Source organism: Cryptomeria japonica, chromosome 2, assembly GCF_030272615.1.
Source record: "Cryptomeria japonica chromosome 2, Sugi_1.0, whole genome shotgun sequence".
In the NCBI taxonomy this organism is placed as follows: Eukaryota; Viridiplantae; Streptophyta; class Pinopsida; order Cupressales; family Cupressaceae; genus Cryptomeria; species Cryptomeria japonica.
In genome coordinates, this window is record NC_081406.1 from 398,918,571 (window position 1) to 398,931,381 (window position 12,811).

Sequence of the window (12,811 nt, forward strand, 5' to 3'; positions counted from 1 at the left end):
TTGTACTTCTTTTTGGATTAGGGGCTCTATTAAAGCATTAATTGGTCTTTGTTTATGCCATAATGGCTTTGCCTCAGGTTTCAAAGGAATCGTATGAGTGATAATTGATGTATCATATGTATTCAATTCTTCATACATCCAGACAATGACATGTATATAATCTTTTAGTGCTTGTATTATGTCACCCCTTTCTTTCTCAATACAAACCTTTCCTATTAAAGCATTATGTTCTTTTGTTGTATCTAGATTATACTATTGACATTTGTCTCCTTGTTCAGTCATCGGGACAACGTATATATATATAGGATAAAGGGCACTTTGGTACCATTTGTAAAGAGAGAGAATAGGTCAAAGTTGGGATTTCCACCCATCGATACATAGAATAGTAGGCGGGATCGGGAAACTAAAACAACTTCAGGTTATGGGCTAAACCACCAGGAGGGAGAGCACTCAACCTCCTCAACCTATCAATAGGGGTCACTCATCCACCCCCTTCACGAATAGTAGGGGAAAAATAGTTATAGAATCAACTATCCATACCATAGTAATTAAGAATTGTGGGAAGTTGTCTCTCGTCCCTATCCCCCCTATCAATATTGAGAAGGCTTAAAAACCGTAGGGCACCCAGTCTTCTTGGAGAGGCACTTTTCATCTCGATGCCCTATCCATGGTAGAGGAATAATGGAGGGCCTATTTTAGGCAAGATTTTTTGTTTGAGGACTTGATCTATATCAAACAACCTTTATAATTCTACTATTCCCTTAAGGATATTATTACACTTCAAAATTTTGGGCGATTCTTTCACTTCGTCACTTGGGAGATCAAATTCATCAATCACTTGTGTTTCAAAAATACTAGTTTGTAATGAATTCCCTGATATGGTGATCATCTTAAAAAACTTGGAGGTTTCACATATTATCAGGTATTGATGGAGTTGAAACCAACTCTACAGTAAATTTCTTCAATCTGGAAGACTCTAATGGTTTCAGTGAACTTGCTCCCACTGCCAAAGCATCTTCTCTTTTGTTAAACTTTCTTGGGATATGTTCAATTTTAAAAGCTTCGAAACTTTCTATTAAATCTCATACTTGATGTCGATAATTGGCAAGCTTCTTGTATCGACAAATGTATTGTCTTCTTACATGTCTAACCACTAACTCTGAATCTCCTATTACTTTTAGTATTCACACTCCTTTATTTATGGCTACTAATAAACCATGTATCAATGCTTCATATTCTATAATGTTGTGCGTACATTGAAACTGAAGTATGTAGGCGGCCAAAAATGGTTTTCCTTTCAGGTTGGTCAATTACACTCCTATGCCTATCCCTTGATTTAATGTCCAGACCTCATCTTCTCTCAATGCAAGATATTTTCCATCTTTGGAATCTACCTTACATCTTCCCACCTTGGGATATTCTTTGCAATTTAGAGAATTTTTCTTTTCTTCAGATTCCTTAATTTCCTTGCTAATTTTAGAATTATCCATCTTTAGTGGACTCATTCCTTTTAATGTCACCTTGCTTGAAATTTGTTTGTTGTCTAACACATTCAAACATAGTATGCACTGAGTTTTAGGATGTGCAGTATTATGGACCCTACACCAATCGGTCAGCCAGTATGGACTCTAATGTTTCTTTGTGTTGTATGCAGGTATGAACTTTCTGAGCAACCATTTCTTCAAACATGTTTAACACATTATTTTCTTCATCATAAAACCCTAATTTTTAAGATCTTTTCATTTTCGACCTTTGACTGCAATTTTGACCGATTTAGACATCTCCAAATTGGTTGTTTTTTTGAATTCCACATTAAAATCATAATCTCTACCATCCTTGAAAATTTTAACAAAATTTGATTAGACCGTGTGCGTTCCCGCAAAACATTCATTACCCAATTCAATCAACATGTCTATGTACGACAACCCTTCTATAATGGTTTTGGTTTCAAAAATGCATATTTCATTCATCTGTGGCTTTATAGCATAAACTTCAGGTTCTACTTCAAGATGAAGCACCTCGTTTTGCTGATTGTAATCAGTGACCATTAGCTTCATCTGAGGTTCAGACTCTATTCTAATCTGATTTGGAAATCCCTTCCATGGCAACCACATATGAGATAAATATGTATGTGAATATCCATTTAGCATTCTTAGCCAATCTCTACTTAGTAGGATCCCATACTAATTAGGTATATCTACTACTTGAATGTCCATGAAGCTTTGTATCCTCGAGTCCAATACCAATTGCATGTGTATATTTGTCAATTCTCCAGTCATGTTCACTTATGTCCAATCCAACTGAGTTACTTTATAGTTTGACCTTGTTGGAGTCAAACCTAATTCTTGACAAATAACCATTGGCATGACATTTGTGGATGCCCTAGAGTCAATTAAACAATTATGTAAGTTCTTCCTGAATATCCTTAGGGTTAATAAGAATGGAAAAACTTCTGACTTGCCTTTGTATATTGTCACATGTGCTTCATTAGTAGGCATAATTTATTTTTCTTTTACCTTAAGTTCCTTCTCCCTATGATCATTCTTTTCTTTCCCTACGTGCTCTTCCAATCCCTTAAGGAAAGCATTCTTGATAACAGGTGTTCTCAACAATTCTGTCAAGGTCAAATTTACTTTCACTTTCTTAATTTCCTCTACTAGGTAATTCATCAATTGTTCGGCACTTGCATCATTTCCTTTAACTTCTAACTTACCCATTTTAGTCACTCCTGGGGTTTTATAAACTTTATTTTCCTTGGGGGTGATCAAAAAGTTATTTGCTTGAGGATCAGGAGGTGTCTAATAATTATTTGATGGTACTGATGTTGTCAAAGGCTCCCTAGGATTGTTATAAGTTTTAATTTTCAAATTATAGGTGTTCCCATTACGATATTGTTGTGTAGTATAAACTTCCTCAGTTTCTGACTCAGAAGAATCTTCCCACTGAAAAGGGAATATATATGATTCTACTACCAAAGCAGTGAATTCCTTGATATTTCCAATATGCTCCACCATCGGATTTTCCTATATAAAACTTTTTGAATGTCTAGGGCTTTCTAAAAGTAAAGCACTATTGTAGTTGGCTGGGATAATTTCACTACATGCATTTTTCTCACTAAATTCTTTTGAATGTTGTAATTTCATGACTTTGGATTGGAAGATATCAGTTGCTATCTTGAACTTTGGACAATCCTTTTCTGCATGTCCTGCTATATTATGAATTATACACCAATCATTCAAGGCACATTCTATCAAAATAATTCTGGTAGGGGGATTATTTTCCCCGAATAGAGGATTATCTAAAGGCGAGACTATCCCTCCATTATTTGGTCAAGAATTCTGATGTCTCAAAGGTCTACTCTGATTGTACCTTTGTTGTCAATTAAAATTCCCTTGGTCATAACCTCTATTGTTATACTTCTGACTTCTCAAGTAGGACACTTTCATAGTCAATTTCCTTAACATGTCAAAGATCTCCTTAATTTCTTGTTTATTACTGTGATCTTCCTGTTTGTTTACCTCCAGAGTCTATGAGAAGAAATGACCTCCATTTTTTGGGGTCAATTCAGTGATTGTTGGTCCAGGATGTATTACTATGCCTTTGTTATTATCTAAAACTACTTGGTTTGGAAAGGTGTTTTGGAGAAACCCGACTGGACTTACCCCATGCATAGGTTGTGGTACAGTATTCCCTATTAGAACTATCATATTATTATAACTGGGCCCTATGGTCAGACCATATCCAACCTATCTCATTTCCTTATTCACATTTCTAGACTCAACATATGCTACTGGCAGAGTTGCAATCACCAAAATTTTCCTCGTTACAAACATCGATGTTAAGGGATCCACAACTACATAATATATAGACAATGCGACTGGTTCTGCTAATGTGTATGGAGCTTCAAGCTTTGAGTAAGATCTATGAAATCTATCATTGAAACTAGTAATTGGTTAATTTGGCTCTCGATAGATTAAGGCGAACTGATGATATAACCTAACATGACCTATAGGTGCCTTAAATATTGACAAGAATGTTGCTTCTAACAAATCCTATATTGTTATTAAATCGATAGGTAAATTAACATACCAAATGTGAGCATCTTCACTTAGAGTATATGGAAACAACCTACATACAACATCTTCATGCTGAATTCGGGCTCTCCCACACATATCTTTGAAAACCTTAAGATGCACTTCCACATCAACATGAATTTGAAACATTGGACACAATTTGTCAGGGTTTTTGGGAAAATCATGGTAAACATTGAACCTGATAGGTGAATTAACATTAAAATACACCAATGGAGGAGGTGCTAGCAGTGGATGTAATGGGGGCTGCAATTGATTCTACAATTGTCCTCTATTATTATTTACTAAATTTGGTCCTGCTAAAGTAGCCCTAGGCCTTCTATTCAGCCTATCCAATAATTATTTAAACTGGACACTAGGATCACACGGCCTAGACCTAGTGACTCTTTTGTACTCTAGCTTAAACTACTTAGGTTTCTTAAGGTCTAGTACTTTAGGCCCTCCTTCTAGCACTATATTTTATTGATGTGAGTTTTGAGTTTTCTCAACATTCATAAACTCTTGCTCTCAACCATGAGTTTATGTTCTTGAAAGGTTTAGGGGACCTAGACCTCAAGGCTCAAGATGTCTTATAAGACCCCATGGTTCTGCTCAGTAGTATACATCAACTATTTTTATATGAGGGGATTCTGATTAGTTTCTTTAAAATAACCTAGTTTTTCTCTTCATTTAGTTTTTTTTTTCTATGTTTTAAGTTTATCATTTATAATCACAGAGTATATGTAGACTTAACACATGTAGGTATAAAAGTGTTGGGGAAATGGTATCTCAACCTTGCATTTACACAAGGTTACTATTTATAGTAAGTGTTCATTTGAGCATGAAATGGTATGAAATTATCCCCAAAGCTTTTGGTTGGCTAGACAAGCATTCTGGTAAAGTTACATTGCAAGATCACAACTAGTTTTGAAGATATTAGATTTTCCATTTTAGAGATCCAATGAAAGGTTTAAATTAGATTTTGAGGACTTTAGAGGTCCTGAAATGCCCTAAAAAGTGGGTGTAAACAATGTAGTGATTTACAAGGCAATAGAGCACTTTGTGAGCTTTTTGGTGCTTCAAACAATTCATCAATAGGACACATGGTTCTCAAGTTATGGCCTCTGAAAGTTTGTACTCCTGAAACAAAAAATATAAAATACACTGAACACATAAATGGTTGTAAAAAGGGAGGGACATGTTATAGAGCATCTAGAAGGGAGATAAGGTTGGCTACACCTTATTGGGTGGTTTTAGCCCATGGTTTTGTAATATCATTTGATGGTTTCTTGTATTGTATCTCCTATATATGAGGTGCATGAGATAGAGGTTGTGTGTAAGAGTCTTATAGCTATTAAGTTACCTCTAAATCTCTAATTAGTGGTACTCCTACGAAGAGTTTTCTCTGCAAGTATATTGTAATCTGTTTTGATCGTATAATAATATATTGGGTGGCTTTTGGAGTGTGGAGTTTTTCTCCCGAAAGGGTTTTCCCCATGTAAATCACTGTGTTATGGTTTGAAAGTTATTATATCTATTTGTATTTTCTGTAACTATTGTGATGATTTGTAAAAGTTTTTACATTATCCTCCTCTCAAGGTTAGTGTAGGAAGTTGTTCTACTACTTAACTTCCTTACAAGTTGTTCAGAGCTTGATCACCTTTGGTTTCAGTTGTGGGTTGTTGGGTTTTTTCAACTAATCCAGATTTGAGTGGGAGCTTGTGCAAAAGACACTTTTTGATCTTGTTGGATGAATTTTCAGATGGCAAGTTTGTCAGGGAAGATAGAGGTGGAAAATTTTAATGGAATAAATTTTGAGATGTGGAAGCTGAAGATGGAAGATTTGCTAATAGATCGAGATCTATGGGATGTTGTTGATGTGAATATCCAAAGGCCCTCAGATCCTACTGCGACAACTTAGTATGATGTTATTGACCAAAAAGCCAAGGGTCTAATCAGACTGTACCTAGTAGACTCTGTTCAGATCAATGTCCATGAAGAAAACACTACAAAGAAGCTATGGACTAAGCTTGGTAAAATGTATCAAGAGAAATCTTTATTAAATCAGATTTTCTTGAGGAAGAAATTGTATTCCTGGAAGATGGAAGAGGTTGAATGAGCTGCAGACCACCTGGAAGCATTCAATATGTTGGTGGCTAAATTAGTATATGTCGGTATTTAGATGAACAAAGAGGAGAAATGCAAGATCTTGCTTTGTTCTTTGCCTGATTCATGGGATTCTCTTGTTATGGATATCGGTAGTAATTTTGTTGTTTTGAAGTCTAAAGATGTAGTGGGTGCTCTACTTGGTGAAGAGATGCAAAGGAAGGTATCCCACAGTTCAAAGGAATCCTTAACTGTTCATGGAATACCAAAGGATAAAGGCAAGAAGAATGAGAAGCGTGATAAGTCCAAATCGAGAGGGAGATAGAATCTCTTGGAAAGTCCAAAGTCATTCGTTGGAATTGCAGTAAAGTAGGTCACATCTGCAAGGACTGCAAAGAAGAAAAGAAGAAGAAAAAGATGAATATTGATTCTGAATCTGAGAAGGAAGATGGTGATGCATTTATTGTAGCTTTGGTGACTCAGGAGAATTATGACCACTAATAGAGATTGGTTTTCTAAATATGAATAATTTAATGGAGGTAGGTGTACTTGGGTGATGATTCACATTTAGACATTTTTGGTCGAGGTAAAGTTAGAATCAGGTTTTTTATGGTAGAATAAAAAGGATTAATTTTGTGTTGCATATCCCTCGTTTAAATGAAAATTTGTTATCTATGAGAAAACTGATAGATGCGAGTGTGCAGGTAGTCTTTTCTGAAGTAGGATGTAAGATGATTAAGGGTGCTATGGTAATTGCTAGAGGTGTCAGGTTTGACACTTTGTATAAGCTAGACACATACACTATTGAGTGTAATAACACTTCTGTAAAAAGTAAATCTGTGGAATATTTGAGGGTTTCACCTTCAACAGATGGAAATGGATTTTGGGTACCTAAGGGTGCTCTTTCTTCTAAAGAAAAGTTACTTGCAAAGAAGACTATGCTATGGCACCAAAGGCTTGGCCACATTGGAGAAAAGGGTCTAAGGACCTTGAAAAATAAAAACCTTGTTGAAGGTTTGAATGATTGTTATCTTTACTTTAATTTCTGTGAGCATTGCATTTATGGAAAATAAAACCGTGTTTAGTTTTACTCGAGTTCTCATAAAACTTGTGGTGTTTTGGATCTTATTCATTCTCATGTGTTTGGTCCTATAGTGTTGGTGTTGGAAATAAGACACACCTAGACTGACGATGGACTGGTCCAAGAGGGGCCAGTAGCTCAGTGGTAGAGCACTCCATCAGTATATGGAAGGTCCTAGGTTTGAGTCCTAGCTGGTCCATGCCTCAACATGGTATCAGAGCCAGGTTCAGGCTAGGAGCCCCAATCACATGAGAGGTGTAGCTTAAGGGGGGTGTTGGTGTTGGAAATAAGCCACACCCAAACCAACAATGGACTAGTCCAAGAGGGGCCAATAGCTCAGTGGTAGAGCACTCCAACAGTGTATGGAAGGTCGTAGGTTCGAGTCCTAGTTGGTCCATGTCTCAACATGTAGATGTTACTTCAATTGGAAAATCCACATATTATGTTTCATTTATTGATTATTTTAGTAGAAGGACATGAGTATATTTTCTAAAGAGTAAATCTAAATTTTTCAGTCAATTTAAAGAAGTTAGAGCAATGGTTGAGTTGTAGACTGGAAAGAATATTAAAAGTTTTAAGACTGATAATGGTGGAGAACTTTGCTCTAATGATTTTGATAGATTTTGTAAAGACTATGGCATTAACAAATAGAAGACAACTTTGTATTATCCACAATAGAATGGAGTTGCAGAAAGAATGAACATGACACTGATGGAGAAGGCTAGGAGTATGTTGAGTGGTGTTGGTCTAGAACAAAAATTTTTGGGCTGAAGTTATTGCCACGTCTTGCTACCTAATTAAAAGGTCTCCTACATCAGCCCTTGTTGATAAAAAACCTATGGAAGCATGGTCAGGTCACAAGCCTTCATTGAGATATCTTAGAGTTTTTGGTTGTGAGGTATATGCACATGTGCCAAAGGAGAAGTAGACAAAGTTGGAGAACCAGGCTGTGAAATGTATCTTCATCGGGTATAGTTATGGTGTGAAAGGATACAAGCTTTGGGACCCTATTGCACAAAAGGTAATTCATAGTAGAAGTGTTATTTTTAGAGAAATTAAGTCTCCTTCTGTTACATTCCAGCCATAATAGACTAAAAAGGAAGGTATGATTCAATTTCCTTCTACACCTAAAAGAGTTGAATTGAGATCCCTAGATAGGCAAGAAGTTGAGGAGAGCTCATCTAGCCCTGAATCTTCAGAAGAGGAAGAATAAAATCCAACTCAGCTTGTTTGAATGTCTACAAGACATAGACAACCACCTAAAAGGTATTCACCTGATGATTGGAGATATATTTTTTCTTTGAATACTAATATAGATGAACTAAAATCTGTAGAAGACGCATTAGGTATGAATGATGTAGAATACTAGAAGATTGCTATGGAAGAAGAAATGGTAGCCTTGAAAAATAATTATACATGGGATCTTGTACCATTTCCTGAAGGACAAAAGCCTGTTGGTTGCAAATGGGTGTTTGAGAAAAAGATTGGTTTAGATGGAAGCATTGAGAAGTATAAAGAAAGGTTGGTTGCAAAAGGCTACTCTTAGGTTGAGGGTGTTGATTATGGTGAGATATTTTCTACTATTGCCAAAATGACATCCATTAGATTTTTGCTTTCTATTGTTGTTGCTTATGATTTAGAGGAGGATATTTATATGACATAGCCAGAGCACTATGTGGTGAAAGGTAAAAGTAATTTGGTCTATAAATTAAAGAAATCCATGTATGGCTTCAAACAAAGTCTTAAGATGTGGTACCAAAAATTTGATACATATGTGTTGAGTTTGGGATTTGAGCATTCTAAATCAGATCACTATGTTTATTATAAAACTGATGGTGATCGTTTCCTATACATTACATTGTATGTTGATGATGTGTTATTCATTGGTAAAGGGAAAGGTATAATTTCAGAACTAAAGTCTCAGCTTGCTACTAAATTTGAAATGAAAGATCTTGGTGTAGAAAAACACATTCTTGGGATGGAAATTAGAAGAGATAGAGTGAATAGAAAGATATGGCTAAGCCAGAGTAAGTATGTGAATTCAATGTTATAGAGGTTCAACATGCAGGATTGTAGACCATTGTGTATTCCTTTTATAGTTGGAAAGAACTTATCTATTTCAGATTGTCCTACATCCCCATTTGAGATAGAAGACATGAGCAGTGTGCCTTACCAAAGTGCAGTTGGAAGTTTGATGTATGCTATGGTCTATACTAGACCAGAAATTGCCCAAGCAATGGGATTTTTGTCTAGATATATGTCTAATCCTGGTAGAGTTCGTTGGGATGCAGTCAAAAGAGTCTTCATATATTTGAAGGGTAACTCCAAGTATTCTTTGTTTTATTATGGTAACTCAGTTGGAGATGTGATTTTTCTTGATATTCATGGTTATGTGGATTCAAACTAGGCAAGTGATAATGATAGTAGAAAATCCACCAGTGCTTATGTGTTTACTTTATTTGGTGGTCCAATTAGTTGGATGAGTAAGCGACAAGTTATGGTTGATTTGTCCACTGCTGAAGAAGAGTATATGGAAGCTATTCATGCTTGTAAAGAGGCCATTTGTCTTAAGAGATTTTGTTCAGACATTGGAATAAAACAAGGAGTCATGACAGTTTGTTGTGATAGTCAGAGTGTGATCTACCTAGCTAAGAACCCGACATTTTATGCCTGGATCAAGTACATTGATGTTCAATATCATTTTGTCAGAGATATGGTCAAAGATGGTAGGGTGAATCTAGTTAAGGTATAAACTTTGATGAATGTTGTAGATTCTTTAACTAAGGATGTGAGCACAGAGAAGTTCAGATGGTGCTTAGAGTCTATGGGCCTCATGGCCACTAGCAATTGATTGATTGTGTTGATACTCCCTTTGCTCTTGCAAGGTATTTGACAAGTGGGAGATTTGTTGGGAAAATTGTGTCTCAACCTTGCATTTACACAAGGTTACTATTTATAGTAAGTTTTCATTTGAGCATGAAATGGTGTGAAATTCACCCCGAACCTTCTAGTTGGCTAGATAAGCATTCTGGTAAAGTTACGTTGCAAGATCACAGCTAGTTTTGAAGATATTAAATTTTCCATTTTGCAGGGGTCCAATGAAAGGTTTAAATTTGATTGTGATGACTTTAGAGGCCTTTAAATTCCCTAAAAAGTGGGTGCAAATGGCATAGCGGTTTATGAGGCAATAGAGAACTTCACGATCTTTCTAGTGCTTCAAACGGTTCGTCAATAGGACACACAATTCTCAAGTTATGGCTTCTAGAAGTTTTTACTCTTGAAATAGGAAATATAAAATACATCAAACACATAAATGAGTTGTAAAAAGAGAGGGACACATTATAGGGAATCTAGAAGGGAGATAAGGTCGGCTACACCTTATTGGATGGTTTTAGCCCATGGTTTTGTAATACCGTTTGATGGTTTCTTGTATTTTATCTCCTATATATGAGGTTCACAAGATAGAGGTTGTGCAAGAGTCTTATAGTTATTGAGTTACCTCTGAATCTATGATTAGTGGTACTCCTACAAACAGCTTTTTCTGCAAGTATATTGTAATCTATTTTGATTGTGGAATAATATATTGGGCAATTTTTAGAGTGTGGGGTTTTTCTCCTAAAAATATTTTCCCCACGTAAATCACTGTGTTATAATTTGAATGTTATTATATCTATTTCTATTTTTTGTAACTGTTGTGACAATTTGTAAAAGTTTTTGCATTATCCTCCTCTGAAGGTTAGTGTACGAAGTTGTTCTGCTACTTAACTTCCTTACAAAAAGAACTCCTTGGGATTCTCACCCCAGAAGGATGGATATAGAGAAGCATAGTCCAAGTAGAAAATAAATTTTAGGAGTTAAGTTTAGCATGCAAGAAAACAATACATGAAGAGTGGTACATCAGGAAATAAGGAAAAATACTAGCAAAGTTGCCCACTCTGGTATTAAGAACTGAAATGCACCCAGATGTGTATATTGGAATTCCTAGCTATCTCAATAGGATAGCCGAATTGGAGATCAATGACATATTTCATGAGTGAATGTTCACTTACATCCAAAGTTTGAGACAAAATAAGGGAACTTATGATTGGGCTCAATTCATTAGTGACTCCATATACCATGCCATAGAGGAAACTTCATGAAACTTTTACATGTCCTCATACATGGTATATGCACATGTAGTAAAAGTAAACATTCAAGTGCTGAACAATGTAGGTCTTTTAGGAATAGAGGCAGGACGAAACCTAGTACATGTGTATTTCCCACAACTAGAGAAGAAAGAATCTATGTTCTATCATAAAGAAGTTAATGACTACTTTATCATGAAGCTTGCTCGAGAATTAGAGGGAAGACTTGGTGAAAGGGTGCCAGAAGAATCAAGAAAAGTGATCTTGTGTTATGGTGGATGGTATATACAATTCCCCATATGGTCATACTTTTGGGCACATGGATTTTCAAGAAAACTCTTCAAGTTGCCAAGGTACCCTTCAGTTTGGGCATGGTTAACTAAATTTTGCAGACAAATGGTGGAATTCCACGATAATTATCTGAGTTCCCACTGAAAACTAGGGTTTAAATTCCTTGTAAATATTAGACAATTTGGATGTGAATTAGTGCAAAATGCAAAGAAAGTAGAGGAAGACCTATTGACCAAGCATCTACAATACTTCTAGTACACATTGAAAGATTATGACTCTTTGCAAGGGATATAAAGGTATATTTCTAGAAGATTCAAACACATCCTAGATATAGAAGATACTGGTGGATTGCAAGGATGAAATAGAAGTAAGAAAGAGAAAATATTACCAAAGGTTAACATTGGCACAAATAAGGTAGTTAGGACTGGCCAAAATAGGGATCGAAGTACCCCCAGAGACAACTAAAGATGATGAAGAAATCTTGAGGTCGGATTACATGGCACATAATGTGGATAAAAAACAAGTGGTAGAACATGCACCAAATGAACCAGAATTGGTCTCAATGGACCAAGTGAATCAAACTCTCTTGGAAGTGACAAAGAAATGGCTAGAGGCATGTAAACCAAAGTTGGTGCAAAAAGGAACAAAGCTCACCATAAAGAGGAAGAGAAAAAGAAAGGATACCGAGAAAAATGCACACTTTCTAGTTCACAAAAGAAGTATAAATATGGCTAAAATCATAGAATTGGGTACCATGGAAGCATAAGAGATAGAACAAGGAGGATTCAAGATAGTCACCACCGATGCGAACTTGAATATGTTGGCCAGAAGAAAAGGGAAAGAGTTGCAAGATCAAGGTAGAAAAACAATGCAAACTGTCATGCAAGGAGAAAGGGTTGAAATGCAGAAAGAAATGTACCAAGAGAAGCCATTGCCATTCCCATAAATGTGTCTCAATCCATTGCATAGTTGTTTGCATCCCCTCCATCAGTCAACAACACCTTGGGTGACATAATTAGGCTAGTGGGGGTCAGACCTAAGGAAGATCCAAGATTGTATGATGACCTGAATCAGGTGCTGGAAAAACACCACAAGGGAAACTTAGAAGAATTGCAAAATAAGATGGAATAGGGAAAATC

At 36.1% G+C, this 12,811-nt stretch overlaps 1 non-coding gene across 1 annotated transcript; it reads left to right on the top strand.

The window, feature by feature from the left end:
* Positions 1 to 7,384: 7,384 nt before the first annotated feature.
* On the top strand, positions 7,385 to 7,456 carry TRNAT-AGU (transfer RNA threonine (anticodon AGU)). The gene has a single exon. It is a non-coding gene; the product is annotated as a tRNA-Thr (tRNA).
* Positions 7,457 to 12,811: the final 5,355 nt, after the last annotated feature.